The 27,113-nt window shown below is 55.4% G+C and overlaps 1 long non-coding RNA gene across 3 annotated transcripts; it reads right to left on the reverse strand.

Annotated features, from left to right (window-relative positions):
- Positions 1–8,088: 8,088 nt before the first annotated feature.
- Positions 8,089–25,762, reverse strand: LOC112546819 (uncharacterized). 3 transcript variants are annotated; one of them, XR_012897963.1, is made up of 4 exons: positions 25,242–25,762; positions 17,958–18,038; positions 12,134–13,303; positions 8,089–8,998 (listed from the first exon to the last, which is right to left on the reverse strand). It is a non-coding gene; the product is annotated as an uncharacterized LOC112546819 (long non-coding RNA). The 3 variants fall into 3 exon arrangements; XR_012897962.1 differs by lacking the exon at positions 8,089–8,998 and having other exon boundaries at positions 10,512–13,303; XR_012897964.1 differs by lacking the exons at positions 8,089–8,998; positions 12,134–13,303 and adding an exon at positions 14,956–17,341.
- Between the last annotated feature and the right edge of the window lie 1,351 nt (positions 25,763–27,113).

Below are 27,113 nucleotides of genomic sequence, written 5' to 3' on the forward strand. Positions count from 1 at the left end.
CGCAATTCTCCATGCTGGGAACTGGCCTGCACGCTCGGGTTGTCTCAGGAGCCAAGAAGTGGATCTATTTTGGGCCAAGCTCCAAGCTTCAAAGAAAAAAAAAGATTCAGCCAGTTTAAATATAGTTTTACGTTTTAAAGCAGGACGGGGGAGACAGCCTCGGAGCCAAGTTTCACAGCACGTAGAGGAGATTGGCAGCAGATAATTGCAGTGTCATTTTGTTTGCATTTCCACCGGGCCTTTTGCCAACCTGTGGTTTTTCTGTTGACGTGGCCGCTGCTCACTTTCCTTGCAAAAGCAGGGGAGCTTTGCGGCCCCATTTGGATCTCTCAAGAGTGGGTGTAGAGTATCCTCGCTGCACCAGAGCAGTTTGGCCTGCTTTGAATGTACGTCACCGCACAATGTCAGGGGCAGCCAGAGAGTGTCTCAGTCTCATAGCAGGGAGCTAAAACTTTGTGACAAGGGCTGCACTGGCGATTTATCCGTACTACTATGGCCGTGCCTAGAAGCCCCAGCTAGGACCTCGTTGTGCTGGGAGCTGTACTGACACCACAGCAGATGGTCTCTTTCCAAAGGAGACACAGGGACAGAAAGGGAACGTGACTTACCCAAGGGCAGCAACAGAACAGGGACCAGAACTCAGCTCTCCAGTCTATAGCTCTGCCCACTAGACCATACTGCGTCTTGTGGCAGCTTGGTCATGCAATGGATGCGGTCTAATCGGCAGTGGCATAAATAGGCGTGTACCAAAGTGACAAAGGCTCTAGCCCTGTCAGTTTTCAGTCAAAGATGCGCATGCACATCTTATTTGCAAACAATGTGATTCTCTCCCCATAAAGGATGAACAGAAACTGAGCTCCCGTCTTATACATAATGCCCCCCCGACCAACGACATCTTTGGATCTTGTCTTACTGTCTTTCTGAACAGCACAGTCCCATTCTGCAGATAAACAATTCCACTGACCATTCAGCAGAGCTAAAGCTGCGAAGGTGTCAGTGGGAAAAACAACAACCCTTCCCTTCCAGATATATTTCCGCATGTCTCCACAAAGCATCAGGGGTTGTGGTATAACTTAAGGACAAGAGCTCTTTCAATCCAGCTGCCCTCCAGGTGCCAGATGTGTTGCTCACAGACAGACTGTAGGTTGTTTGGAGAGGCAGGGGACATTCTTCAGGGGAATGAGAGTACAATGCAAGTACAAACAGCTGATCATGGGGGACAGGCACGGTTGATCCCCTAGTAGCTGACACAGTAGCGGTGTGGGGAGCAGAGGAGCCAGCCTCCCGCACAAGAACAAATGTCAGACAGTAACTTCTGGCCCAAGATGTTGCAAGCGATTTTGCCTTGCACGTGAGTCACTAGGATCAGGCAACCAAAGAGTCTCTGCAGCCACACAAATGGCTAGAATTCAAAGCATGAAATGATTCATCACACCAGCCGCATGTGGGGCAGGCAAGTACTGTTCTACCTATTTTACAGAAGGGGAAACCGAGGCAGGGCACCCAAACCGACATTTTCCATCAAGGCCACTCAGTTAAGATCCCACAATTCTCAGTCAACATGAAATCCCTTTACTGGATCTCAGGCTGAGACCTCTGAATGGAGATAATCAACATGAATGGACCTATAGGTAAATATGGGCTTAATTGACTTGCTTTAGGGTGACCCGATAACAAGTGTGAAAAATCAGGACGGGATGGGGGATAATAGGTTGCTATATAAGAAAAAGTCCTGGGCTGTCCCTATAAAATCAGGATGTCTGCTCACCCTGATGTGCTCTAAGACAAAAAGGAAAGTCAGTCCCAGAAGCGCTGTTAGCTCCTGGCTCCCAGCTCTGTGTTCACGCCACACCCAGCTTCTCATGAGCCTACACCCCTTGGATTCTGCTGCTACCTCTGGGGGAAGGCAAGTCCAAATGCCTGCAATTGATCATTAAAGGGAAACTACAGAGAGATCCTTTCACTAAATTAAAGGCTCCAACCAGAACCTGACACCATAACAGCACTAGCGATCGGGAACAAGCAGCGCCGATGCTGCAGTTGAATGAATGAGCTGGGTCAGTGCTAAGAAATCCCATTGGATACAGAATAGGCTCAAGCTTCTGGCTGGCAGCGTCAGAACCGCCCTAGTAAATACGATGAAAGGTTTCCTCTGGACACAGCCTGTGTGCAGTTCTGTGAATGCCCCCATGCACATCTGGCTGCCGGATCAAACACATCTGCACACATCTGGCTGCACACATCAGTAGCTGCACACGCTCTCCGGCTGAGCGGCCACGCGGGTTGTTTCCATTCAGCCCCGTTCCAGCACTTCGCACCGCACGCCAGCTCCAGTTCAAGATCACAACCAAGTTAGTCCCAAGTAACTGCGTAAGCCGGGGCGGGCAAGTTGTGGCCGTGGGCTGCATGCGGCCCATCGGGTGTCCAGGCGTGGCCCACAAGGCGTTTTGTTTACTGCTACCCACGCATGGGGTTGCCAGATTCTATTGTCTTCCGTCCACATTAGTTCTACCAGTAGGAGAACACGGACATGACACTCACATAAAGCAAGCGCATGGGAAGTAAGTAGTGTGCTGATGGCACACAGCACTGACTGTGCGCTCCCGCTCATGCCGGGCCAGGCAGCTCACCCTGCAAATTCCAGGCAACACTGCCCTATCCCAGGAGACCGACTTGGTTACAACAATCCTGCGGCCCCCCCGAGATGGAGGAGATCTCTCATGCGGCCCCCTCACTAGCCCGGGTTGCCCATCGATGGTTTAAGCTGTGGATTTCCTTCTATTTAACAAAGCAAAACTGTGGTCTGCCCCCTGGGCTTTTTGCTGGACGGAAGGAGCCAGATTTTCCAAAAGCTTCTCATGGTTTTGGGTGCTCAAAAGAGGCGGAAGGGTTGAACACCCCCCTTCCCTCTGAAAGAGGCCCCTTTTAGAAAGTCCAAATTGAGCCCTCAAAGTCATTAGTCGCTGTTGCACATCCAGCTCCAGGGTTTCAGGGTGTGGGCATAGTTCCCGTAGTGTTTTATGTCCATGTGCGGAATGACTTTTGTTGTGTGCACCAGTGCGGAACATAGCACATCATGTAACACATTACAAGTCAATCCACACACGGACAGCGTGGGGCTGAGGAGTTGGGATGTGGGAGGGGGCTCAGGGCTGGGACAGAGGGCTGGGGTGCGGGGTGAGGACTCTGAGGTGGGGCTGGGGCTGAGGGTGCAGGCTACCCCCAGCTCTCTCTCACCACAGCAGCATGGGGCCAGGGGAGAGGTGCCAATCCCTGAGCCAGGGCAGGGCAGATTAGGCTGGGTGGGGACCAGGGAAGGAGCGTCCGTCCCCAAGCAGGGCAGCTCTGGAGCAGCTCGGGGTTGGGCTCTGTGGCTGGGGAGAGCCATGCTCCTGCAACCCCAGCACGAGAGGGAACCTAGGATGTGGGCCATAATAACACCGACATGACCAAGGGTTTGGATTATTTGTATGGCTGCGGCTATGAGGAGTCACAGCCAAAGACCAGGCCCCCACTGTGTTAAATTGCAGACCCAGGGTCTTTAAATCGGGGAGGGGGGGGGACTTTTTTGGGTCGGGGGCTTCTGACCCACAGAAAAAAATCAGTGTGGGGGGGGCCACACACAAGTGAGAAAACAAAAGTAGAAAGACACTCCCCACATTCCCCTCACACACAGAGCCTAGGGGGCGGAGGGGGGGTCTGTGCAGGCTAGTCAATTTTATGTGTTCCAGCCCTGTGGTAGGGGGGCTGGAGGGCCCTCGAGCTTCGGGGGCCGCATCTGGCTCCTAGGCCTTAGGTTCCCCGCCTCCCCTGCCTGTCAATGCTGCATAGAAAAGTCTCCTGCTCCCAAGAAGAAGAGCCCAGCGCTCCCCGGCGACAGCTGCGGGTAAGTGGCTCCAGGCGTTGTCACAGGCAGGGATTCTGCATTTATCCCAATGGCCCCCACAGTGAGAGGCAGAGGCGAGTTACAAGAGCTCGTGGTCTCCGTGCTTCAAGGGTGACCAGGCAGAAATCCATCGTCTCCCCTCCAGGTACGTCCCAGTGCTGTTTGCGTCTCCCGCCCCACGTCCCCTGTGGGGCACGGGGTCCCAGACGAGGCGAGGCAGGTCTCTGCTGTCTGCCAGCTCCAGCTCAGAGGTGACACTGGGTTCATGGGCCTAATGCGGAGCAGGCGGCAGTGGACACAACTGAGACCACCAGTCCCAGGGTCGCCGGACACCTCAGGGAGTCGTATCTGCAGCTTTGTTATGAGAAGCACCCACGAGAGGTCTGCAGAGGGGACCAGATGGCTCCCCTAGATCTGGGCATGGACAGGAGCCTTCCTGCCTGACTCTGCCTCTGCCTCCCTTGAAAAAGGAGTCTCTTAGCCCATGGCCCCCAGCATGCTCCCTGCCCGGACCCTCAGCGTGCGCCCCGCCCGGACCCTCAGCATGTGCCCCGCCCGGACACTCAGCGTGCGCCCCGCCCGGACCCTCAGCATGTGCCCCGCCCGGACCCTCAGCGTGTGTCCCGCTCGGACCCTCAGCGTGTGCCCCGCCCGGACCCTCAGCGTGTGTCCTGCCCAGACCCTCAGCATGTGTCCTGCCCAGACCCTCAGTGTGCGCCCCGCCCAGACCCTCAGCGTGCGCCCTGCCCTGACCCTCAGCGTGTGTCCTGCCCAGACCCTCAGCGTGCGCCCTGCCCTGACCCTCAGCGTGTGTCCTGCCCAGACCCTCAGCGTGTGTCCTGCCCAGACCCTCAGTGTGCGCCCCGCCCAGACCCTCAGCGTGTCCCCTGCCCTGACCCTCGGCGTGTGTCCTGCCCAGACCCTCAGCATGCGTCCTGCCCTGACCCTCAGCATGCGTCCTGCCCTGACCCTCAGCGTGCGCCCCGCCCAGGCCCTCAGCGTGTGTCCTGCCTGGACCCTCAGCGTGCGCCCCGCCCGGACCCTTGACGTGTGCCCTGCCCTGACCCTCGGCGTGTGTCCTGCCCAGACCCTCAGTGTGTGCCCCGCCCTGACCCTCAGCGTGTGCCCCCCTGGACCCTCAGTGTGTGCCCTGCCCGGACCCTCAGCGTGTGTCCTGCCCAGACCCTCAGCGTGCGCCCTGCCCTGACCCTCAGCGTGTGTCCTGCCCTGACCCTCAGCGTGTGTCCTGCCCAGACCCTCAGTGTGCGCCCTGCCCAGACCCTCAGCGTGTCCCCTGCCCTGACCCTCGGCGTGTGTCCTGCCCAGACCCTCAGCATGCGTCCTGCCCTGACCCTCAGCGTGCGTCCTGCCCTGACCCTCGACGTGTGTCCTGCCCAGACCCTCAGAGTGTGCCCCCCTGGACCCTCAGTGTGTGCCCCGCCCGGACCCTCAGCGTGTGTCCTGCCCTGACCCTCAGTGTGTGTCCTGCCCAGACCCTAAGGACACTCCATGGAGTTCAGGCTGGGTAAGGGACCGGAGACTGGTTTGGAGAAGGACGGTGAAAGCTGGTGTGGTGTGGGTGGAGGGGCTCAGGAGGGAGAAAACAGGGCCTGACACAGAGCTTAGTCAGCTATTTCAGGCTCCCTTCCCCTCTCGGAGGGCGCGTCTGACTGGCAGGGGACTCGCTGAAAGCAGCCTCCTGTCCACAGCCCAAACATCACTGAGTCAGAGGAAAAACAAAAACACTTCTGAGAGCGTGTGGTGCAACCTCTGCAAGGCTGAGGCAAGAATCTCGCCTGACAAGCCAGAGCCAATCCTCTGCCATGGTGGCTGTTGCTTAACGTCTTTCGAAAGGAGCAAAGCCGCCTTGGCTTCGGATAAGGCCAACGCCACGTCCAGGGCAGAGCCCCGCCAGGTGTAAACCTGCACACGGCTCCACCGAAATCCACGGCGGTCTATCGGGTGAGGCCAGAGAAGGATCCGGCCCTTGGAAGACACCCACAGTCATTGCTCGGGGCTGAGTCACTCCAGAAAACAGAACACTTGGAGCTTCGAACAAGAGCTCCTGCAAGTCAGCTCCTCACCAGAAAAGCCGTTCCGCCTTGGGAACCTCTGCAAGGCTTTGGCCGCCAAGTTCACCAGACCGCAAGGGGAGGCATCTCCAACAGGATCTCCCTACTCCGAGCCAAAAGGGCCCATTTCGCTTGGCGTCTGCAGTCCCTCACTTCCAACTTACTCCATCCTTGTTGGGTTTTCCGCGGCTTGCACAAGCAGACCATGAAGCACCCACAGACACAGCTGTGTCTAGACCATGAGTGCATGACACATGCGAGGTTTAGCGCCACGCATCCCGCCGCTCTGGCAGAGACCCAAAATGCAACACAGGGAGCCCCACTAGAGCGTTAGCAAGTGACTTGACAGGCAACAACCCAGGTCCTGCAGAGGGCAAATTGTTTCTGCACTTTCGGGGCCCGCACCCAGAATGCGGTGAGCAGGGCTCAGCTGGGTGTGGCCCCAGCCTGATAGATGAAGCTGTTGACTGTGATTTTGGAATTCCCAGAGGCCACGTCCCGGGGCTGCGCCTCTCGTCCCACGTCTACAGCCAGATTCCCATCTCCACCGTGTCAGCGCGCAGCTGAAACCCCCCTGCGGAAGCCAGCGTTTGGCCAGCGGTGCGGTCTCAGTCGGAGTCAGCTGGCCCAAGCCCTGACACTTGGTGCTGGGTTTTTTTAATCGCAATGTAACCGTAGCACTAGGACCCCGCATGGCGGGCCAGGTCTGACAACCTCTCGGAGGGCCAAGTGCCACAACTGTGATGGGCAACCGAGGGGCTGCAAGATTGTTGCAATCGAGACGGTCTCCCAGGACAGGGCCGTGTTGCTCACTGCGCTTGCGTCCCTAGAATTTGCGGGCGGGGCCGACTGAACCGTAGCAGCGCTGTGATTGGCTGCAGAGGGAGCGCCCGGCTCTCCCAGTGAGTGCTGGGTGCGATCGGCCCGCCCCTCGCTTCCCGTGCGCTGGCCTTACGAGTGTGTCACTTTAGGAACAAGCCAGCATGGACAGAAGCCAGGAGAATCTGGCAACCGGGCACACGGGCAACACTAGACAACACGTCTCATGGGCCTGGCCAAAGAGTTGGCAGGCTCAGGGCAGCACGCTGTGTTTGGCTGAGCTGCGCGGCTCCCAGTCAGGGCAGCGAGTGAGCGGCCGGGCGGGTGGGGCCGCGCGGGGCCCAAGGCACCTGCCTCACTCGCCTGGCCCGAAGGCCGGGCCTGCACACATAGAACCCACTGGGCCACAGGGTGCCCACCACTGACTTACACCATAGCCAGAATCTCCTAGCCTACCCCTCCGAGTCCAACCAAAGCCCGAGCAGGCCCACTCGCATCTCCCAGGCTAAGCGCCCGAGGCCTGCTCGGGGCTGCACTCACGCCCTGTTGATGCCGTGCGTGTGCAGGGCAGACAGGTGATTCATGCCGTTCCGTCGGGCGTGTACACAAAGCTGCCATGAACAAGGGGTGAGTATTCCTCTTGCGTGCGTACCCAGGACCCGTTCCCTCCAGACCATCCCAGCCACTCAAGCCAAGGTCTCCCTGCCCTCGCTGTGAACCCAACAGGCCACCGCCCCGTCCAGCGGCGGTCTCGCTCAGACGCCAGCGGGGATTCTTCTGTCCTGAGGGATGAGTAATGATATAGTCCATAGCCACCATCAGGAGACTGTCATTCCGTCTCCGGAGCACGGTGTGTGGGTGGAAGTGCTGTCAGTCACTTCCTTTGGTAGTTAGCTTGCATCATTAGGGGGAGGCATTTTAAAAGCTGAAGACCAGGACATGCGGGTGTGCACACAAGGGTGGAAATACTCCTCTCCACACACAGGCTCTGACTCAGGTTTGAGTCCAAGGCCCCCTCCCATCCACAAATCAGTCTGACTCAGGTCAGCAAGCCCTCAGGACCACTGTTCACGCCATGTGCAGAATAAATTTGTTATGTGCACCAAGGCATGTGTGGATGTGCACCACCAATAGAAACACATGCTGCCTGTGGCAGGTGCTCCACTAATCAGCTGGGTGGCATTTCAGTTTCTCCTGCGTGGCCTCCCCAAGGGCTCAGCTTACAGGGAACCCTGCTCAGGATCCAGTCCCTAGGACTCAGCAGACCCGAGTCAGGGCTGCCTAGTGCGTTTGCGTGGCTGTGAGACCCGAGTCCAGCACTTGGTAAGCCTCGGTTTGCAATATATTTAATGGAGTGTTTGCTCTTTGCACCGACTCTGTCCAGGCCAGAGAGTCCGTACAAAGACAGATCGGAAGTGAGTTATTGGAAACTCCGGCGCCCGGATGTAACAGCAACGTCCTTTGATGGAGAGACTAGGGATCTCCGAGCCCTTTGACTTAGCTGGTCTCCATCTCCTCGGTTAGCAGGAGGGGAAGGCACAGAGGATAAGCCACTTCCCCGGGGTCGGGCAGCCACAGAACAGGGCTTCGATGTCGGAGCCCTGTGCGCTGAGATTCCAGCACCAAGCAACAGGGAGAGCAGAACGAGTTGTTCTCCCGCAGCAGTGCCAGCCACATTCCTCAGCCAGCACCACGTCCACGTACCCGTCTAACCACCCTGCCTGCAGGCGGCGCTTGCCCATCCAATGGGGCCACCCATTTCTGGCTACGGAGGAAGAGCGCGGCCCGCAGTGGGCTGATCCAGTGGGCGGGGCCGAGGTTTAAAAATAAAATGAGGAAACCAGCGCCCTAGGTATATGTCATTATCCTAATGGGAGGAAACACCTTAATGAGTCATTAGGTGGCTCAAACCTCTCATCTGCTCCTTCCTCAGCAGCATGCCCAAAATAGACAGCAAGTCACTCCAAACCAGTGTGTACCTAAGCCAGCCACCCTGGCCTCCCTCCCCTGCAAAGAGCAACACAGGCCAGGGCCCAAAATAGTCAAGTGAGTCCCTCCCGGGCCTCCCCCCGAAGGAAATGGCAGCAGGCCCCGGATTCACAACAAGCTCACCAGCTGCTGGCTTAGTGACGCGCCCAGCACATAGCGCAGGGCTACGATTGTTGTTCTAACACACCCTCAGGCTGCCATGTGCTTCAGGAGGCAGACGGGCAGGACCGGCCTGTGGAGCAAAGGGAACAGCTGTGAGATTGTGCTGCTAGTCGGGTTCACTCCCAGGCAAAGGCCGGCCTGAGTCAGATTGTCACGGGACTCCATGCGGGCAGGTGCCTTTACTCTTGCAGAGTTCTGTTAGAGACAACGAAACGGTACCGGGACACCAGGGTCCCCCCAGGATGGACCAGACTGCAGGAAGTGGATGAGAACCACTCACGAATTTTGGGGGTGGGGGGGTGAAATTGTTTTCCCCTCAGAAACTGTCGATGCCTCAGAATAGAAACTGTGCATGGGGGAGGGTTGGTTTCAAGTAAACGTTTGCTGGGAAAGGTCCTTAGAATGAGATTTCTGGTCAAAACCACTGAAAGACCCCACCCCTACAACAGCCACTAGACTACGGATTAGGGCATCACACCCATTGGAGTCCATGCAACTCCCCCCTCTTAGGTGAATGGTCTAACTGGCTACAGGCGATTCTAGGATAGAGCTGTTTCAAGCATTTCAAGAGATCTGTTTTGTCCTAATGTGGAATGGGATTTTTTTTAAATCTCAACAGTTAGCTCAGGATGGGAAAACCATTTCCCACCTATGCCAATCAGGATGGCCTCTAGATAGCACACCTGAAAATTGAGGGGAAGTTACAATTGACTCTTGGGGACATTATAGACAGGAGTGCAAATGGGGCTGGTGATGTCCTAGCGATAAGAGAACTCCTTTGATTTCTGGATCTAGGTGAGACAGTATTATTCGGAGAATCTATCTTCAGTCAGCTAAGGGAGCTTCTCTTTTCCCTGTCTCATAACAGAAAAACAAGTGGACAGCCTACGAAATTAAGAGGGTGGCAAAATTGAAAGTGATCAATGGAACCTTTCCTATACAATGTGTGATTAGATGGTGGAACTCATTGCTACTGGAAAAGTAGCCAAAGTACAAAATTCTGTGATATTAAAACAAAAGGCTGGATCTTTATAAGGATAATATGAATATTCAAAGTTATAGCAGTTAATGTCTGCACTAGCTCGTTAGTTCGAGCTAGGTAGGCAAATGAGGGCAACCGGAGTTGCAAATGAAGCCCGGGATTTAAATATCCCGGGCTTCATTTGCATGTTCCCGGGTGCCGCCATTTTTAAATCCCCCTTAGTCCGAACTAACTGCCCGCAGCTAGATGCAGCAGTTAAACGTTAATTCAAACTAACTCCTTAGTTCGTATTAACTGTTACTCCCCATTCCACGAGGAGTAACAGTTAATTAATGTTTAAAATGTCTAGGCAGTTAAAAATGGCGGCGCCCGGGAACACGCAAATGAAGCCCGGGATATTTAAATCCCAGGCTTCATTTGCAACTCCGGTTGCCCTCATTTGCCTATCTAGCTCAAAGTAACGAGCTAGTGTAGACGTACCCTTTGAAAGGATATTACATGCCATGCCTAGGCAGAAATTGGTGTAATCCCTATCAAAGATCTGGATGAGACCTCCTGGGAGGTAGAGATAATCCCATGTTAAGCACTGTTGGGTTCTTCCACCTTCCATTGAAATATTTGGTGCCAGCCACTGTCAGAGGTACAATTAGGGACAAGACAGACCCAGGGTCTGATCCAATCTGGCAATTCTATCCCAATCTCTTACATATTATGGGCCATTAAGTTTCTCACAGATGATTCCTGCATTGACTTTATTAGCTTGTGGTTGAGCAGAAAGAGCGCCGACCTTTTATCTCAAGACTTCAAATAATGGAGAATCTGCCACATCCTTTTTTAAGCTGTTCCCATGGTCAGCTACCCTCCCCCTTACACTCTGCCATGCTGTGTGGCCAGGCCTACACAGACTTTTAAACCAGGACAATAATTACAAAGTTAGTGCCGCCAAACCAGAAATACGGGTTGAGGGTATAATTTTTCTGGCAACTGATTGGCTCTTCTAGGGAGATGATTCAGTGACTAAACATGTCAAATAATTCCTGAAGATTTAATCTGTTTATGATTTTTTTAGATGCACACAGAGGAGACCAGAGGACCTGGTATTCAGAGAAGTACAATTGTTCTGCTGGTAAATGCTCTGGGTTGGAAATAAGAGCACAGGACATTCCTAGCTACTTATCAAGCCCACATCCTTGTAATAGCCGAGCCACTCACAATCATCAGTGTATTTTATTGTCACAATATTAGTTATATATGTAGTGTGCCCATTTTACAGCTGGAGAACTGAGGCAGAAAGGGGACTCTACTTGTTCATGATCACACTGAGAGTTTGTTGCAGTGCTTGGAACATAAGAACATAAGAATGGCCATTCTGGGTCAGACCAAAGGTCCATCTAGCCCAGTATCCTGTCTGCCAACAATGGCCAATGCCAGATGCCCCAGAGGAGTGAACACAACAGGTAATCCTCACGTGATCCTTCTCCTGCCAACCATTTCCAGACAAACAGAGGCTAAGGACACCATTCCTACCCATCCTGGCTAATAGCCATTGATGGACCTAATCTCCATGAATCTATCTAGCTCTTTTTTGAATCCTATTAAAGTCCTAGTCTTCACAACATCCTCTGGCAAGGAGTTCCACAGGTGGACTGGGTGCTGCATGAAGAAAAACTTCCTTTTCTTTGTTTTAAACCTGCGACTTATTAATTTCATTTAGTGACCCCTAGTTCTTATATTACGGGAACAGGTAAATAACTTTTCCTTATTCACTATTTCCACACCAATCGTGATTTTATAGACCGCCATCATGTTTCCCCTTAGTCTCCTCTTTTCTAAGGTGAAAAGTCCAAGTCTTTTTAATCTCTCTTCATATGGGACCCATTCCAAACCCCTCATCATTTTTGTAGCCCTTTTCTGAACCTTTTCCAGCGCTGATATATCTTTTTTGAGATGAGGTGACCACACCTGTACACAGTATTCAAGATGCGGGCGTACCATGGCTTTATACAGAGACAATAAGATGTTCTCTGTCTCATTTTCTATCCCTTTTGAATTTATCCTGGATCTCCAGTCCAGTGCCTTACCCATCCTTCCACCCTATATGGCAGCTCCCTCAATGAGCTTCCGCAGTTATAAAGTACAGCTGCCTAGCAGACATGGAGGAACATCGGCAACTGTTCTTATAACCCAAGATGACAGCTACTAGCTCGGTCACACACGCCATACCTTTCAAGAGTTGCACAAACAGGCATTGTGACATCGTGACGCAAATCCAGTTCCTCGAGAAGAACTGCCTTTAGCCACACCCCTGTTTATAGTCACCACAGGACACCGCTGGACAGGAAACTCTCAACCTCATGGGTTAGAAATCTGCTGTATGGAGAACCCACGTGGTCGAACTGCAGTCCTTTAACTTGAAAGACTTTGGGGTGGGGCAAAGAAGCATAATATGAACATGCACCTTCTTGGTGCATCTCCGGCTGCTCTTTCAAACAGGTGAAGGAAGATGGGTCCTTCCAAATGACCTGGCCACCCTGTAAGTAGGGGTATTGAAATAGCAATTCAGCAGAATATACTATGGTCTACCAGAGGTCTTAGAAGCAGTGATGTGTCTTCTCTGAACCCCAGGACTCTGACCCCCTAAAAGCCTTCATTGGAGCTATTGGACCAGCTGAGGTTCTGAACCAGTTGAAAGTCAGGCCCACTGGCTAAGAATATGGCCTGTACATTCAGTTGCTTGATCTCACTTGGATTCCAGAAGGACCATTAACTATTCTCCTCTTCGCCGACTTGCTGTGTGAGAGTCTCAATATGGAGACCGCACGGAAGAGCTGCATAGTGGAGCATTAGGACCAGATCCCCCTGCGCCCCAACGCTCACCCCAAATCTTCCTTCGCTTCTTTTCATTCCACCGCCGCACAGCCCTTTGCACCATCGAGATCATTCCAAGTTCAGTCTCCTCTCACCTGCTGGAGTGACACTGGTGTCACCCCCATCTTTAATGAACCAGTGTAAATCTGGAGTATTAAGGCTTTTCTCCTTCGTTACTGACAGTCACCGGCAGCCTGCCCCATTGCTACCTGGATCACCTCTTGATCCAGATGTTGGATGATTCTCCTCCCATGTCAACTAAGATGTGGGGGGCTTAGATCCAAAGGGAATGGGGAAGTCTGCTCTAGGCCAGTTTCATTTTTATTGTTCTTAGTTAAACAAGCTGGATAGGATGACGACAATTACAGCTTTACCGCCAGCGCGGTGACAAGGCGGGAACACAATCAGCGGAGCAGTAAGCACGCACGGTGCTCTGTCCATGGCACACCGCACCTCTGGACTTTGAGACTGCTTATCCATTCCCGGGGAAACCGGGCGTCACTTTACAACATCGGTCCTCACCCACTGCCGAGAAAAGGGAAGAGAAAGTGAAACTGAGTTACGGTCTCCCACAATCAGAGGTAAAATATTGAAGGGTGGCGGCCCAGCAGATAGTGAGGGTGGAGCTCACCCGTGGTGGGAGGCAGGCACCGTGTGCCACGGAGCGATTTCCCGCATCTCAGAGGTTTGCAGGCACTAGTTGGCAAATGGCAGGGGGCAGCGAAGTCACCCAAATCCCATCCCAAAAACGACTCAGCATGAACCTGGACAAAGCACTCGAGACTTCTCGGTAATAGTCCTGCAATGACCAGAGCTTCAGTGACTTTAGGAGACCTTCCTGCATTTCTAGAGGGCTCTCGTTTCTTGAAGTTTAACAGAAGGACCAGCGCTAGTAGACAATCTCTTTACCAGCATATAAATCCTGCTGGCTATCGGCTTTATCGTTTTTCATCTGCAGGGAGATTCCCCCCCAGGTTATTTAGCTGGACTGGACAGACAGGCAGCAGTCAATTATAACATTTGTACATTTATTCCTGCCTACACGTCTATCCTTCAGCAGCGCCGGTCCCTCTCCAAAATGCTCTAACATTCTACAGTTACCGTCTCCAACACCACCTTGAAATACCTGAAGCACGTTGGCCCAGTGAACAGATGGGCAGCAAGATGTCTGGGTCCTATTCCCAGTTTTGCCCCATGGGCAAGTCACCTGTCGTGCCTCAGTTTCCCCTATAGAAATAGGGAGGGTTGGCTTGTTTGTTAATACTAGAAAAACATACAACGTCCTCAGATGAGACGTGCTACCGAGTGACACGGGAGGGATCAGGAGCATTTGGGGACAATCAGGCAGCGGGGCGCGTTTTAGCAGCAGGATGAACTCATTGCAAATAGGTCCCGGCAGGTCTTTGAGACAGGAAAGGAGACGCAGCGGAGCCAGCTACATGCCTGTGTCTGCCCACTGTCCTGATGGAGCTGCGCAGATTCCCTTCGTTTAGCAGGAGAGGAGGAATCTGATTGTTGTGCATGAACAGCAGCAGCCCGAGAGAGAGAGAAGCAAGACTACCATGAAGAATACCGTTCGAAGACGCCTCTTCAGGTCCCAACATACAGAATTCTAGGTGGATGAAGGCAGAGTCCATAGGTGCATAAACTCATTGGGGCGGATCTGGCTGATGGATGGATCTTGTTACGACCATTTTCATAGATGTTGTCCACAGCGTAGTACTGGCAGTAATTTAAAAATGCATTTTTCATTTCATTCTACACCACTTTGACCTTTGTTCGGCACCAGTTTCAGATTGCCCCTTACAGTCTCTGGTCTGGTCTGGTGGCGAGCTCCTCAAGCAATGTAGCTTCCACTAATTGTCTGGGACTATTCCAGAGTCTTGGGGTAAGACTTCCAGAAGTGCAGAACAGACTAAGGCCAGGTCTACACTAAAGGAGAAGGATGAATCAAGATACGCAACTCCTGTCGGCTTTCCTTACTCCTCACAGGAGTACAGGCTGCCTATTGGGGCACTCTCTGAGTTTGATTTAATGGGTCTTATCTAGACCTTTGAAATCAAACTCCGGAAGATCAATCACAGCAATGTTGATCTTCCACTGAGTGAAGACATGGCCTATGTCCCATTTTCAAGATTGACGTGGGCATTCCGCCACTTTTGAAAATGGGACCCTGGCTCTTTTGAAAAGTTTTATTCTTTGTCTTATCTTGTGGCTTCCAGAGTAGTCAATCCTAATCGTTAGTTAAATTCTGCATAAACATAAGAACATAAGAACGGCCGTACTGGGTCAGACCAAAGGTCCATCTAGCCCAGTATCCTGTCTGCCGACAGTGGCCAGCACCAGGTGCCCCAGAGAGGGTGGACCGAAGACAATGATCAAGCGATTTGTCTCCTGCCATCCCTCTCCAGCCTCTGACAAACAGAGGCCAAGTACACCATTTTATTCCCTGGCTAATAGCCAGGTTATGGACCTAACCTCCATGAAATTATCTAGCTTCTCTTTAAACTCTATTATAGTCCTAGCCTTCACAGCCTCATTTGGCAAGGAGTTCCACAGATTGACTACACGCTGTGTGAAGAAGAACTTTCTTTTATTAGTTTTAAACCTGCTACCCATTAATTTCATTTGGTGTCCTCTAGTTCTTCTATTTAGGGAACTAATAAATAACTTTTCTTTATCGGCCCTCTCCACACCACTCATGATTTTATAGACCTCTATCATATCCCCCCTCAGTCTTCTCTTTTCTAAACTGAAAAATCCCAGTCGCTTTAACCTCTCCTCATATGGGACCCGTTCCAAACCCCTAATCATTTTAGTTGCCCTTTTCTGAACCCTTTCCAAGGCCAAAATATCTTAAAATATCTGGATATAGTTCAGCAAAGGCTGAAATATTCACCCACAAACAGAGGAACAGTCATATGCAGGGGATAGCGTCAATGTCTTTTTATAGGCTTTCCATTTAGAGGAGACACTCCTTCTCTACTATTTTTTTAAACCCACAGCAAGATTAAGAAAAAGGTGGATGTAACACAAGACATTGTCACACACTTCTTCTGGCAAGCCAACCCCATGCTATGTCTTGATTTGGAAGAAGAGACCCATAAGGAGAGACAGGGCCATTTTCATTTTTTGACAAGTTCTCCTCAGAAAAGGTTCACTGAAGAGCTGTAGACGTAGAATCCTAGAATCCTAGGGTTGTAAAGGATGTCAGGAGTCATTGAATCCAACCCCCTGCTTAAAGCAGGACCAATCCCAACTAAATCATCCCAGCCAAGGCTTTGTCAAACCTGGACTTAAAAACCTCTCAGGATGGAGATTCCACCCCCTTCCTAAGGAACCCATCCCAGCGCTTCCCCACCCTCCTATGGAAATAGTTTTTCCTAATATCCAACATAGACCTCCCCCACTGCAACTTGAGCCCATTGCTCCTCGTTCTGTCATCTGTCACCACTGAGAACAGCCTCTCTCCATCCTCTTTGGAACCCCCCTTCAGGAAGTTGAAGGCTGCTCTCAAATCCCCCCTCACTCTTCGCTTCTGCAGACTACATAAGCCCAAATCCTTCAGCCTCACCTCATAAGTCATGTGCTCCAGCCCCCTAATGATTTTGGTTGCCCTCCTTGGACTCTCTCCAATGTATCCACATCCCTTCTGTAATGGAGTGTGGGGCCATAATTGGACAATACTCCAGATGTGGCCTTACCAGTGCTGAATAAAGGGGAATAATCACTTCCCTAGATCTGCTGGCAATGCTCTTCCTACTGCACCCTCAAATGCCATTAGCCTTCTTGGCTACAAGGGCACACTGTTGACTCGTATCCAGCTTCTCCTCCACTGTCATCCCCAGGTCCTTTTCTGCTGAATAACTACTTAGCCAGTTGATCCCCAGCCTGTACCAATGCTTGAGATTCTTCCATCCCAAGTGCAGGACTCTACATTTGTCCTTGTTGAACCTCATCAGATTTCTTGTGGCTCAATCTTCCAATTTGTCTAGGTCACTCTGGATCCTATCTTACCCTCCAATGTATCTACCTCTCCCCTTACCTTTGTGTCATCTGCAAACTTGCTGAAGGTGCAATCCATCCCCGCATCCAGGTCGTTAATAAAGATGTTGAACAAAATTGGCCCTAGAACCGATCCTTGGGGCACTCCGCTAGAAACTGACCGCCAACCAGACATCGAGCCGTTGATCACTACCTATTGGGCCTGACAATCTAGCCAGCTTTTTATCCACCTTACAGTCCATTTATCCAATCCATATTTCCTTAACTTGCGGGCAAGAATATTGTGGGAGACCGTATCAAAAGCCTTGCTAAAGTCAAGGTATATAACATCCACTGACTTTCCCATGTCCACAGAGCCAGTTACCTCATCATAGAAGCTAATCAGGTTGGTCAGGTACGACTTGCCCTTGGAGAATCCATGTTGACTATTTCTGATCACTTTCCTCTCTTCCAAGTGCTTCTAATGGGATTCCTTCCATGATTTTTCCAGGGACTGAGGTGAGGCTGATATCCCTCCGGCTGGCGGCTCCTCATGGGGGGGGGGGGGGAATCTTCTTGCTGGAGGGGGGAGAAATTGGGACTGGGATGGGGGGAGGGCTCAGCCCCCCAGTGGCTCCTCCCTCTGTGGTGGGGGATTGCGACTGAGATGTCCATGGCTAGTCAGCCTGCAGGCAGACAGGTGGTTGTTCCTTGTGGGAGGCCAGACTTGGGCTCCTCACTGGGGGGGGGGAGCTGGAGTTGGGCTGCCCTGCCCCCAAGCTGGCTGGCGGCCCCTTGGGGTGGGGAGGCTGGGACTGGTGGCCTGTGGTGGGGCTCCTCCCCAGTTCAGTGCTATGGCCGAGGACTGGGGGAGGGCAGGTTTGGGGCAGGGGATCCCTTACCTGTACTCGGTAGCTGGCCATAGGGAGAGCCCCGGCCCCAGCTAGCCACTCCCTCCCTGGTGTGCCTGCCCCCTTGTGGTCACACTGAAGTTTAACTGTCCCTTATGCTCGCTGCCCCCTGTGGTCGTTGCGGAGCATAACGATCCCTCCTATCAGATCCCTCCCTTTCCATATTATGGAAAATAATCAAATCCCAGGTACACCCTGTTATCCTGGCACAACCAAACCCCGACCTTACTTTAAGTTAGGAGAAGAGGAAGCTGCCTCCCAAATTTGGTGGTCCTGGCTCTTACCATTTAGGAGGAGTTCTTGAACAAACGGATTCACAGCTGGACGGAGGGTCGGACTCAAGGACAGACAGACATGCAAACTCACTAAAATAGAGAGAGAGATACACACATGTAGAAAAACAGCCCACAGCAGTGCCCAAGGCGCTCTGAGAGAACTCAAGTTTTGGTTCCTTTTCTCATAAGGCCAGTCAAGGTGACATGCTTTCTGCCACGTTTCTCCTCATGTTTTCCTGTAACCAGGGGGAACATGATAACACACACCCGCTGATTCACCATTGATTAGCCAATATTTCAGGCTGCTTCGCAGGCACGTCGGTCGCATACCAGACAGCTGTGATGACAGAACAAAGCGTGGGGAGGAAGCTGGCGATAGGGTGGAGGCTAATCACCTGGCCTCAGCCAGTCCCTTCCAAAAGGAATCCGAGGAGGCTGCTTCAGTTTCGTTCTAAGTTTGTCCAAGGTAACACAGACCACGCCCTGGGGGCAGTTAAACACAGCGAGGAGTCCTGGGGGGCCTTCCAGATTTTGGGGAGGCATAAACCCACTTTGTCAGACACAGCTCCCCCGGCACAGACCCGTTTGCAAGAGTTGTGGTGCCATTATCTTGGGAATGTTTGGTTTGATAAACGAATCGAGATGCCATCTCTAGTGAATGCCCCTGAAGGAGCGTGGAGGAGGGGGAGAAGGAACTAAAACTCACCAAACTGAGGTGGTGTTGTGACCCTATGTGCCAGGCACTCAAATTTGACCCGGCGGCCCCTCCACCATCCCAGCTGGGAAGGAACACCACTCTCCTCACCTGACTCCCCTCCCCCACCTCTCCTGAGTTCAGAGCCTCAGACGTGCATTTAAATAGTGGGGAGGCAAAGGCTCTTTGACCTCCCCCATCTCGGGCACCCCCGTGCTGAAGCAAGTCCGAGATCGTACGCCAGTCCCGTGCCACGGCCCCGGCTGCCGAGAGCAGAATGGGCCCTGGAGACTGACCCGCCATCTTGTTCCGGAACACGGCACAGCTGAGGGGTTGCACTGGCAACGCACGGCGCTTAGCTGCCTGTGGACGCGCACAGTTCTCCAGGGCCCTCCCCGTGCTCTAGTCATGTGGCCTAACACAGATGGGGCCTAGTACTCCATCCGTCCGACTGCAGCAGCGCAGAGCAGGGCTCCGGGGCTCCACAGAGCGGGTACGGCCTTCTCTCGCTTTCCCTGCTCCCTTCCCACCTGGCTGATCCCTTCCTACGGAAACCCGCCCAAACCCACGGGCGTCAGGTAACGTGCCACTGAAGCCACCACGTGGCGGCTCTGCTGGGGTGCTCAGCCCCTTCCCCCTGCTTTGCGTCTGCCCATTTGGACAAGATTGCCTCACTGTTGCCTTGCACACCCGTTTCTCAGGGCCCCTGTGTCCTCTCTTGTCTGATACCGACACCGTCAGATCTGTGGGCCAAGCTCAGCTGCTTGCTCTGTGTTTGTACAGCACCGAGCGCAGCGGGGCTGCCGGGGGTGATTTTCCAAACAGAAGGGGAGGGGTTGCTCCGTCATGAAGCACTTGGAGACACCCTCACGGACAGGGGTGAGCCGTGAACTAAGCATGTGGCAACACGTCTGTGGCCACGTCAGTATTTTGGGGCTGTTGACCATGGTCAATCAGAACTTCCAGACAGCTGTGGGGACAGTCGTCTGGTTCCCACGTGGTACGCATGGGCCCCATTAGATGCAGTAAGTCCAAGGCCACTGCAGCCCTGTGTTCTAGTCTGATCTCCCGCATAGCACAGACCATAGAAACCCCCCAATAATCCCTGTTTTAGCTTGGACAGATCTTTCAGAAAAACATCCAGTCTTGAGCTACAAATTGCCTGAGCGGGCGAATCCCCCACGACTTTCGGTAAGTCGTTCCACTGGTTTGCTCCCCTGGCTCTGGAGGAACAATTCCAGTTTCACCAGAGAAAGCGCGGCGGAGACACAATAGCCAGCTCTTTATGATGCCTGTTTGCCTGGACAATGCCCCGGTTTTGGGAAGAGGCGCTTGCTTTCGGCAGAGACGTCCACCCGCCCCGCGATACTTATCAGCCCTCTGACAAGGGCAGAGCAGGCTGTGGAGATAAATGCCGGCTCAGCAGCCCACCCCCACTCTGCATTTGGCACAGCCTGGCTCTGTTTGCTTTCCCTGACCACACCTTGGCCCCGGGCTGTGGCAGCCGGTTTTGGCTACCTTAGAAGTGATACCGTCTTCTAAAGGTCATTTATATACAAAACCTTCCCGGTCATGTCTTGTGGCATTCCACATGCTACCTGTCTCCACCCTCCTGCCTCTGTTCTTAAGGCCTTTAAGGGTCCCTCCTCGTGCTACATTGCCTGACCTTGGAAGTGAGGATTATGCACACGCCGTTTCCTGAACGGCTCAGAGACCGTGTTACGAAAGGGGCCCCTACGCTGCTTTGCTGTTCACACTGGCAGCTTTGAGTGTACAGCCCCCCGCCCCGTCCCGGGCACACACGCCAGCTGGGTCATTGGCTAGTTCAGCACTCCATCGACCACAGCGGGTGGCACGGGCTGCATTCCAGGTTGGACAGCAGAAACCGCAGCACAGAGATGGAGTCGAGGGCCCATGTGTGTGGGGAAAAGAACCTCCCAAGCCAGGGCACGTACACCGCATGGCAGGTGTAACTTCTAACTGGCGCACTGGGGAGATTACCCCACAGCGATCTGGAGGGCAGCCATTGCGATGAGATTACCCCAGGGTGAGCTAGGAAAGCCGTTCTGATGAGATTACCCTGGGAGATTACCCTGGGGTGAGCTGGAGGGAGCCGTTGGGATGAGATTACCCCTGGGTGAGCTGGAGGGAACCGTTGGGATGAGATTACCCCCGGGCGAGCTGGAGGGAACCGTTGGGATGAGATTACCCCGGGTGAGCTGGAGGGAGCCGTTGGGATGAGATTACCCCGGGCGAGGTGGAGGGAGCCGTTGGGATGAGATTACCCCGGGCGAGGTGGAGGGAGCCGTTGGGATGAGATTACCCCGGGTGAGCTGGAGGGAGCCGTTGGGATGAGATTACCCCGGGCCGAGGTGGAGGAAGCCGTTGGGATGAGATTACCCCGGGTGAGCTGGAGGGAGCCGTTGGGATGAGATTACCCCGGGTGAGCTGGAGGGAGCCGTTGGGATGAGATTACCCCGGGCGAGGTGGAGGGAGCCGTTGGGATGAGATTACCCCGGGTGAGCTGGAGGGAGCCGTTGGGATGAGATTACCCCAGGCGAGGTGGAGGGAGCTGTTGGGATGAGATTACCCCCGGGTGAGCTGGAGGGAGCCGTTGGGATGAGATTACCCCCGGGTGAGCTGGAGGGAGCCGTTGGGATGAGATTACCCCCGGGTGATGTGGAGGGAGCCGTTGGGATGAGATTACCCCTGGGCGAGGTGGAGGGAGCCGTTGGGATGAGATTACCCCCGGGTGACGTGGAGGGAGCCGTTGGGATGAGATTACCCCGGGTGATCTGGAGGGAGCCGTTGGGATGAGATTACCCCCGGGTGATGTGGAGGGAGCCGTTGGGATGAGATTACCCCTGGGCGAGGTGGAGGGAGCCGTTGGGATGAGATTACCCCCGGGTGACGTGGAGGGAGCCGTTGGGATGAGATTACCCCCGGGTGAGCTGGAGGGAACTGTTGGGATGAGATTACCCCGGGTGATCTGGAGGGAGCCGTTGGGATGAGATTACCCCGGGCGAGGTGGAGGGAGCTGTTGGGATGAGATTACCCCCGGGTGAGCTGGAGGGAGCCGTTGGGATGAGATTACCCCCGGGTGAGCTGGAGGGAGCCGTTGGGATGAGATTACCCCCGGGTGACGTGGAGGGAGCCGTTGGGATGAGATTACCCCCGGGTGAGCTGGAGGGAACTGTTGGGATGAGATTACCCCCGGGCGAGGTGGAGGGAGCTGTTGGGATGAGATTACCCCTGGGCGAGCTGGAGGGAGCCGTTGGGATGAGATTACCCCGGGCGAGCTGGAGGGAGCCGTTGGGATGAGATTACCCCCGGGCGAGGTGGAGGGAGCCGTTGGGATGAGATTACCCCGGGCGAGGTGGAGGGAGCCATTGGGATGAGATTACCCCGGGCGAGGTGGAGGGAGCCGTTGGGATGAGATTACCCCGGGCGAGGTGGAGGGAGCTGTTGGGATGAGATTACCCCGGGCGAGGTGGAGGGAGCTGTTGGGATGAGATTACCCCGGGCGAGGTGGAGGGAGCCGTTGGGATGAGATTACCCCGGGCGAGGTGGAGGGAGCCGTTGGGATGAGATTACCCCGGGCGAGGTGGAGGGAGCCGTTGGGATGAGATTACCCCGGGCGAGGTGGAGGGAGCCGTTGGGATGAGATTACCCCGGGCGAGGTGGAGGGAGCCGTTGGGATGAGATTACCCCGGGGCGAGGTGGAGGGAGCCGTTGGGATGAGATTACACCGGGCGAGGTGGAGGGAGCCGTTGGGATGAGATTACCCCGGGCGAGGTGGAGTTAGCCGTTGGGATGAGATTACCCCCGGGCGAGGTGGAGGGAGCCGTTGGGATGAGATTACCCCGGGCGAGGTGGAGGGAGCCGTTGGGATGAGATTACCCCGGGGCGAGGTGGAGGGAGCCGTTGGGATGAGATTACCCCGGGCGAGGTGGAGGGAGCCGTTGGGATGAGATTACCCCGGGGCGAGGTGGAGGGAGCCGTTGGGATGAGATTACCCCGGGCGAGGTGGAGGGAGCCGTTGGGATGAGATTACCCCGGTTGAGGTGGAGGGAGCTGTTCCGATTCTGCAGTTATCGGGGTGGGATTCTCGCGAGCGCTAAGGGAGTTAGGCCCCAACTCTCAATTCGACTGGATTTGGGCTCCGAATTCCCTTTAGCTCGTTTGAAAGTCCCAGCGATAAGTATCCCGGCCCAGATCTCCAGGATAAAGCAGGAGAGTCCCGGGGCTTTCAGGGGAGCTCCACCAGCGCAGAACCAGTCGGCATCAGGAGCCTCCGGGCCCCAGGACTCTGCCAGGCAGGACAACCGACGCCGTCAGCCCAAGGGCGAGTAAGACGCTGCCCGGTCCCAGGCACCCGCCGCTGTTATTCTGGTTGTGCAAGTAGAGCCGGGCTTGGGGGGGCCTGGGTCCAGGCTGGGGAGAAGAACCAAACCCCCATGGAGAAGCAGGAGACTGCAAATTACCCCACGTCACCTACATTGGCCCATTCTTAGGCGGCGAGTTGCCCGTGGTGCCCGGGCTCCACCAGCGTGAGGGCTGGGTCTCTGCCCTGCCCCCACCTGCCAGCTCCCGTGCCCCTCCCCCGAGTGCCCCTGCCAGCTGCTTGGCCTGGGAGACCTGACCTGCGCCCTGCCCCACCCACAGCCGGCAGCTCAGCTCTGCGGCTCCCTTGCTGGCTGCTGCGTCTGCCAAGGGAGGAGGCACATGCGAGGGGGTGAAGGAGAAAAAAGGGGGGGGAGAAGAGAAGAAGGGGGGCTAGCTCTGTCCATCCCCCACACCCCAAACCCCTCCTCTGAACCCTACAGCCTGCACCCAACCCACTGCCCCAGCCCTGAACCCCTCCCACACCCCAACCCTCCTCTGCACCCTACAGCCTGCACCCAACCCACTGCCCCAGCCCTGAGCCCCTCCCACACCCCAACCCTCCTCTGCACCCTACAGCCTGCACCCAACCCACTGCCCCAGCCCTGAGCCCCTCCCACACCCCAACCCTCCTCTGCACCCTACAGCCTGCACCCAACCCACCGCCCCAGCCCTGAACCCCTCCCGCATCCCAACCCTCCTCTGCACCCTACAGTCTGCACCCAACCCACTGCCCCAACCCTGAGCCCCTCCCACATCCCCAACCCTCCTTTGCACCCTACAGCCTGCACCCCAACCCTCCTCTGCACCCTACAGCCTGCACCCAACCCACTGCCCCAGCCCTGAACCCCTCCCACATCCCCAACCCTCCTTTGCACCCTACAGCCTGCACCCAACCCACTGCCCCAGCCCTGAGCCCCTCCCACATCCCCAACCCTCCTTTGCACCCTACAGCCTGCACCCAACCCACTGCCCCAGCCCTGAACCCCTCCCACATCCCCAACCCTCCTTTGCACCCTACAGCCTGCACCCAACCCACTGCCCCAGCCCTGAACCCCTCCCGCATCCCCAACCCTCCTCTGCACCTACAGCCTGCACCCAACCCACTGCCCCAGCCCTGAACCCCTCCCGCATCCCCAACCCTCCTCAGCACCTTAGAACCTGCACCCCAACCCTCCTCTGCACCCTACAGCCTGCACCCTACCCACTGCCCCCCCAACCCTCCTCTGCTCTTTAGAACCTGCACCCCAACCCTCCTCTGCACCCTACAGCCTGCACCCAACCCACTGCCCCAGCCCTGAGCCCCTCCCACACCCCAACCCTCCTCGGCACCCTACAGCCTGCACCCAACCCACTGCCCCAACCCTGAGCCCCTCCCACATCCCAACCCTCCTCTGCACCCTACAGCCTGCACCCAACCCACTGCCCCAGCCCTGAGCCCCTCCCACACCCCAACCCTCCTCGGCACCCTACAGCCTGCACCCAACCCACTGCCCCAGCCCTGAGCCCCTCCCACACCCCAACCCTCCTCTGCACCCTACAGCCTGCACCCAACCCACTGCCCCAGCCCTGAGCCCCTCCCACACCCCAACCCTCCTCGGCACCCTACAGCCTGCACCCAACCCACTGCCCCAGCCCTGAGCCCCTCCCACACCCCAACCCTCCTCGGCACCCTACAGCCTGCACCCAACCCACTGCCCCAGCCCTGAGCCCCTCCCACACCCCAACCCTCCTCTGCACCCTGCAGCCCACACCCCAGCCCTGTGTCCCAGATCTGAGCCCCTCCCACACACCAAGCCCCCCGTCCCGAGCCCCACCCTAGATCCAGAGGTGCATGGGAGGAGGGGACTTGGACCTGCTCTGGGCACCAGGAAACATGATACTCACCTGCCGCCTCCGGACCAGTTGGCAGCCCTGCCCCTGCACCGGCATCAGAGAGCGGCGAGGCCCAGTGGCAAGGCCCACCTGTTCCCTCCCACACAGGCGTTCCACGGCTGCCAGCGCCCAGGGTGTCACGGGGCACGGCCCAGGAAAAGCAGGTCAGGCAGGCTGACTACACGGGGCACTTAGCGCTGGGGCTCGCGCCTACAGACTGCCTGTGAGGCAAGTGATCCTGCCCTGGGATGACGTGTGTGAGGAAGCCAGGCAGGAAGCGCTGCTCTCAGCATCCACCCGCGCCCATCGCCCGCCTGCGTATGAACAGGCAGGATACCCACCTCCTTACGCCAGCTATCGCCGGCGACCAGCCCCCCGGCGTATCTCCCGCGCCAGGCATTGAGCTACGGAGCGTGCTCCGAAACGCCTTGTCTCCACCGACCCCGCGTTTGCTTTTCCTGGGAATTGGGGCTTTGCCCTTCGGCGAAAGGGGCCGGTCCCAACGTGGGGTTAACGCGATGGAGCCGGGGCGGGCGACCTGCGGGCCAGAGGGGTTCTGGGTGGGGCCCGCGAGGGATCTTGTTTGCCGTTGCCCGCGCTCGGGGTTGCCAGATTCCGCTGCTTTCTGGCCGTGGCGGTTTTTTCCCACCTGCATTCCTGAAGTGACGCACACGTGACGCCACTGCCCGGGAAGTGAGGTGTGTGCTGACTGCGAGGGCCGTGCGCTCCCTCTGCAGCCAATCACAGAGCTGCTACGGTTCAGTCGGCCCCGCCCACAAATTCTAGGCATGCAAGCACAGTGAGCAACACGGCCCTGTCCTGGGAGAGGAAGGAGAGCCCCCTGGGAGGAAGGAGAGCCCCCTGGGAGAGGAAGGAGAGCCCCCTGGGAGGAAGGAGAGCCCCCTGGGAGGAAGGAGAGCCCCCTGGGAGAGGAAGGAGAGCCCTCTGGGAGGAAGGAGAGCCAATCATGAGGACCACTCCTTAGCCTCGGTTGCCCATCACTGCTATGCACTGTTTTCTTTCCAGCTTGTGCAGGTAACTATTCAGAAAACAACTGTCCAGCGTTTTTGTGCTTTCATAATCCCTTCCTTGTGTTAAAATGCAAAGGGATTTTGGCTGGTAGGTTTTCAGGGCAGCAGTTGCGTTCCAGGAGCACGTCAGGGGCTGGCATTAAACCCAGAAAAGAAAGAGGCATCTGGTTTCTATTTTCACCAGTGGAAAAACAAAATGCCAGGCTGGCCGTCACGTGACAAGACGTGGCGTCACATGACCAGCCGGCGAGATGCAGGTCACCTGTGGCTCAGATCTGCGGGTTCATTTGGGGGACCGCTCCCACGGAGCCACTAGATCAAAACCCATTCGATTCAACCCCCCTTTCCCCACCCCCACGCCCATGGGCACAGAGGGAAAGGCGGGCGAAACAGGAGCTTTTGCCTTTCCAGTGTCTTGCAGCAGCTGGCTAGTTATCACTCACTGGCCGGCGCGAGTCCCCTGGAAGGGGAAGTGGCATAGACGAGGGTTAGCAGCACACGGCAGCTCCCAGGGCTGGCTGGAAGAGTTCAGAGGGAATGTTGTTATTGTCAGTGTTTGCCAATACGGTGCAATCCAAACGTTTTTGCAGACTGTGATTTTCCTGACGGGCGGGTGGAACGCAGGCAGGACTCTGTTAGAGCTTACCCACTAGCCAACCTCCTTTGGGACTGAGCATCCTGCAGGGTCTGCAGACCCAGGGCTGTCCCCCCAGGAGCATACCAAAGCATGTGGCCACGTGTGGGTGAGGTTGAGCTGCATGGAGCTTTGCTTTGCTTCGTCCACGTGGAGGATGAGTTGCTTCCAGTTCCAGCTAACGTGGCCTGCTCCCTTCCCCCAACGACTGCCCCGGGGCTCCGTTCCCTTCCAGGGGATTTCAGCACTGGGGGGTTTCATGTGGACTGACCAAACAAATGAGAAAGTCCTCCGCAAATGGGAATTCCTTTCCTCCCCCGCCTCACTAGTCAGCCATGTTTGAGAAGGGAGGATCCTTAACTCAAGGAACTCACAGCCGCAGGATGGGCAGACATCTAGACAGAGATTGGGAGACAGGGAACAACTAGGGAGTTTTATTTAGTCCCTAGTACAAATCACAGTGTCAACTCCTCAACCATGGACCCAATAAAATCAGACAAGGATCTAGTCCAGTCTAGGCAGTAGTGTTCCCTGTCAGCTGAGCCCTT

Source organism: Pelodiscus sinensis, chromosome 28 (assembly GCF_049634645.1).
Source record: "Pelodiscus sinensis isolate JC-2024 chromosome 28, ASM4963464v1, whole genome shotgun sequence".
Classification (NCBI taxonomy): Eukaryota; Metazoa; Chordata; order Testudines; family Trionychidae; genus Pelodiscus; species Pelodiscus sinensis.